Here is a 4,576-nt window from a genome sequence, read left to right as displayed (position 1 = left end):
TGAACAAAAGATGGAAAAATGTCCTTGGGTGAGGATTAAAAAAAAAAAAAAAAAAAAAAGTATCAGAGATTATCAAGAATCTACCAAAATCTGTGCAAGATTTCTATGGGGAACATTATAAAATTATGGTAGATATATTAAAGACAAATAAAAAGATATACCACACTCATGGATAAGAAGGTTTAAAATCATGAAGACGCCAATTTTCCCCAAACTGACCTATAGATTCAATGCAATCTCTATAAAAATCCTAACAATGTTTTCATAGAACTTGATAAAATCATAAAAAAATTTATATAGAAGAAATAAAAAGCCAAGAGTAGCAGGAGAATGAGAATTGGAGACAGAATCTGTGAGAGGCTAGAGACAGAAAGAAAATCTGTGTAGGCCATATACTGTTCCACCAAGACTTAGGAGAGGCCAGGGGTGGGAGACTGATATATGGGTAAGATAGTCCCTCTTCCTAGGCACCTAGTGACCCAGCTAGTCCAGGATAGGCCCAGAGTGGCTGTGGGGAGGGGCAGCTGCTTGCTGCAACAGTCATCTGGCCATGTGATCATGTGGAATGCCTGCAAGGTTGGTTCACCTGTCAGTCTCTCCCCTTGAACAGTGAGCTTCTGGAAGGCAGGGGCTGTAGGTGCTCAATTAATGCTTCTGGAATGAATGCATGAAAAGGAGGCTGGGGCAGCATCCATTCTAGAACATTTCGCATTAATTCTCCCTGTTCAGGATGCCATTATAACTACCAATTAATCTTGCTATTTTTTTTTTTTTTTTTACTTCTAAGTCATTCCTACTAAAGTGTCCTCAAACCTCTTTTTTTCCCCCCTAAAGAAAAAATATCTCTTTCCAAGCCACTGGGGATGGCACATGATTTGCACCCTCACAGCTTTGGAGAACAATTGGCATATCCAAAACAGCATTCGAGCCTGTCTGGATGGTGGCTTGTAGGGTAATAAAATAAAAAGTAATTTATAAGTGGCAAGGAATTTGAATAGAAGCATAATTCCATTTTCTGCAGAAAGCCAAGCTGTTCTGCATAATTTGTCATTCAGCCAGGGCTTTCTGACTTGCTCAAGCCAAAGGCTCCTACCTCCTCTCCATCAGTCACTGGTTCCTTCTAATTTAATTCTAAGTGGCAAGGCTCCCAGTATCTCAAGTAAATATGTTTGCTATCTCTCAGCTGAGCCAGCTGGTCTATGCTCTTTGCAAATGGCTGGCTGACCTGGGATGAAAAATCTTGGCTATACTACCCTTGAAACTTGCTGCCCGCCCCCCCCCCCCCCCCAATTCTGTTAGTGGTTTTCAGTTATCTATCACTGCATAACATCCCACTCCAAAATGTAGTGGCTTAAAATCACAATTTATTATTGATCATGATTCTGTGGGGTGGCTGGGCTCAGTGGGGCAGTTCTTCTGCTCCATGTGTATGGTTTAGGTCACTCTTGAGGTTGCATTCAGCTGGGAGCCCACTTGTGGGTGGAACATCCAAAATGTCCTCTCATCCCCCAGAGCCTCTCTTCACATGGCCTCCCATCGTTTGGTAGCCTAACCAGCTTCCTTCAGCATCACAGCTGGCTTTCCAGAAGGAACAAGCCCAATTTTGCAAGTGTTTATCAAGCCTCATGTGTGCCAATATCCCATGGGTCAAAGCAAGTCACACGGCCAATCCTAAAGTCACTGAGAGAGGGAAATACACCATAAGCTCATAAGCTTCCTTTCAACCTTGAATCTATTCAAATGCTCTCCTTGGCAGGCCAACAACATCTGTCTCAGAAAGCAAGGTCACATGTTAGCCACTTACGAGGGAGGTTGACAGGGAGGATGTAGTCTTCCAGGTGGAAATCCTCTCAGTGGCTGAATATTTAGGGACTCGATCTCTATAGACTAGGAACATCCTTTATGCTTTCATTGATTGACAGCTACGTTGGGAGTAAGAGGGTGGAACTTCCTATCCAGGCCACACAGGAAGACCAACAGGAAGGTCTGACTGGGCACTAGGCAGGGGTGTCTAAGCAAGCTTTTGAGAAGCATTTGGGCTCCACAAAGCCCCTCAGGGGCTCCCGGGGAGGGGAGGTTAAGGCGGGGAAGAGGACAGATAGGGCTCTGAAGGGAGAGACCACCTACCTCCCCCTACTCAATCAGAGCAACTCCACTGTTGTGTCCTTGCAGACTGAGTTTTCTTGTATGATTTTTGTTTGAAGAAAAGGGCTCCACAAGCAAACAAACAAATAAGTAAAAATCACCCAGAGAGTCCATCCAGAAGAAACATTCAGTCAGCTCAAGAGTCCCGCTGCTTATGGAGACAAAGGGAGGGTGGTGGTGCCACACACAGTGTCGGGAAGGGAAGCAGGTGCCACAGGCTTTGCCACTGAGGGTCGGGGCCAGCTGAGGTGAGCAAGGGCAGGCAGCTGCCCACCCTAGGGTGGTGGGGCAGGGTTCAGAGTCAAGGATCAGGTCTGTGCCCGTTAGTCTGAGGGTATGAGGGTACAGTCTCGGGGTGTCTGGCCTTCTTACCCAGGGTTCTACCTAAAGGTGTATGAGGCCTGCAGATGACAGAGCCAGAGCCAGGGATGCTAGGATGGCCACTCCCTAGGAGCACTGAGGGAGAGGAAGCGTGCTGGTCCTGGGCTAGATCTGACTGGAAAGTCTGTGACTTTCCTTAAGCTCCTGGGCTCCCCATCTCTGGAAAATTCTGCTACAGAAAACTTGACTTTCCCTCAGGTGAGGCCTCTCGGTAGTGTGACTCGGGGATACTACCTTCCTCATAACAGCTTTAGGGAGAGGTTTTAGGGTCATAGGTCCCACAGATATGACCCCTATCCACCTCAAGAACAAAACAGACTGGGACCAGCGAGGTGGTCAGGGATGGATATTTTGGCCCCGGCTAGAGCCTCTGAGAGTGAGGAGCAGGTTCAAGTTCAGTGGGAGCCTACCTTTAGCACTGCCTACCTCCCGCTCCAGGAACTTTCTCTCCATTGTATTCATTTTGTTCTGTCACCACACCACTGCAGTGACATGAAACAAGCACATTCCTCTGTCAGAGTTCCTGGGTCAGGAGTCTGGGCGGGGCCTAGCCGGGTCCTTGGAGTAGGGTCTCACCAGGCTGTGATCCAGGTGTTCGCTGGCCTCAGTCTCCTGTGCAGGTTCAGCTCTTTGAGGCTGTTGACAGGGTTGATCTTGCTGCCATATGACTGAGGGGTCCTGCTTCTGGCTGGCTTCTGACCGGAGGCTGCTCTCAGGTCCTAGGCTGCCGGCTGCCAGCTCCCTGCCCCGTGGTCCTCTTCAGCATGGCCGCTGACTTCACAAGGGAGAGCCCCTCACCCCAGGGAGGGCTCAGTTGCCTTTTAAGGGCTCTCACCTGATTAAGTTAGGCCCACCCAGAACGCTCCTTTTTGTTTAACTCACAATCCACTGATTCAGCACCTTAATTACACCTGCAAAATCCCTTCCCCTTTGTTATATTCCATGGGCTAGAATAAGTCAGTCTCACCCAGGCTCAAAGGGAGGCACACAGGGAGTGAACAGCTGGGGGAGGGAGTCATGGCGGCCACCCTGGGGTGTATCCCAACCCTCTTTTAAAGACCTCCGGCCACCATACTTACCTGGCAGGGAGATACCGTGATCACGAAGGTGGTTTTCCCAGGGCGAGGCTTACCCATTGCACTCTGGGTGTGCTGACCCCTGTGGTTCCCCAAATGTGGGAAACCCCACTGCATAATTTGTGGTAGTGGGCGACTGCGTTAGCGATTTCCCCTGAAGAGAAGTAAAACCCAGGCTCCAGGACTGTAATCCCTCCGCTTGCTTGCTAAGACCTCCCACCTCCAGCCCCCACCGTGCACAACCCCCCAGACCTGCTCCTCTTAGCTCACATTGAAGACTCAGTGCTCCATCTTCTCACACATTTCCCGCCAGGTGTCTGATCAGGTGGAAATAATTACATCAAAGAAGTAAGTCCCCCAAAGGGGACTCAATCTTTGTCTGGGGACTCTTCTTTATGCCAAAGAAGTGACCAGTGGGGACATTTTAGGGACCCAGGACTAGTGAGTGGTAAAAATGGCCCATTTGGATGCTGGGAAAGTCACTGTATCTCTCTGCTTAGATAATCACTTCCCTTGTTACTCTGTGGAGTCATTTCTTAGAGAGTGGTAGGGCCATGCCTCCTTCCTCCCACCAACCCAGAGGACACTGGCCTGATCAACCACCTATACTTCGTGTGCTTGTGTTTTGCAAAGGGGGTGACTAGAGAAGCCTGGTAATGGGAATTGCCCCAGTCTCCTCTATAAGGTGGTAATAATGATGATGGTGATACGTACCATTTACTGAGACCATTTACTATATGCTCAGCTACATGCTAAGCAGCCTCTGTGCAGTCCTCATGCCAGCTTTATGAGGCAGGTACTATCACTCTCCTCGTTTTACAAGTGTGGAAATTGAGTCTCTGAAAGTCTAAGTCTCTTGCCCAAGGTCGTGTAGTTGGGGAGTGACAGAAGTAGGATTGCCCCTCCATGGAATGTCAGACTCCAAAGTCCATGTGCCAGGACCTCTCTCGATCCCAGCACTTCCTGACTGTGGT

General features: G+C 48.7%; 1 non-coding gene across 1 annotated transcript; it reads left to right on the top strand.

The window, feature by feature from the left end:
* The first annotated feature begins 3,597 nt into the window (after positions 1-3,597).
* On the top strand, positions 3,598-3,759 carry LOC118640807. Its single transcript, XR_004961459.1, has one exon. It is a non-coding gene; the product is annotated as a U1 spliceosomal RNA (small nuclear RNA).
* The last annotated feature ends 817 nt before the right edge of the window (positions 3,760-4,576 follow it).

The sequence above is a fragment of the Molossus molossus genome, unplaced genomic scaffold, assembly GCF_014108415.1.
Source record: "Molossus molossus isolate mMolMol1 unplaced genomic scaffold, mMolMol1.p scaffold_m16_p_23, whole genome shotgun sequence".
Classification (NCBI taxonomy): domain Eukaryota; kingdom Metazoa; phylum Chordata; class Mammalia; order Chiroptera; family Molossidae; genus Molossus; species Molossus molossus.
Note: the sequence above shows the minus strand (reverse complement) of the source record. Positions and strands in the feature narration are given on the sequence as shown.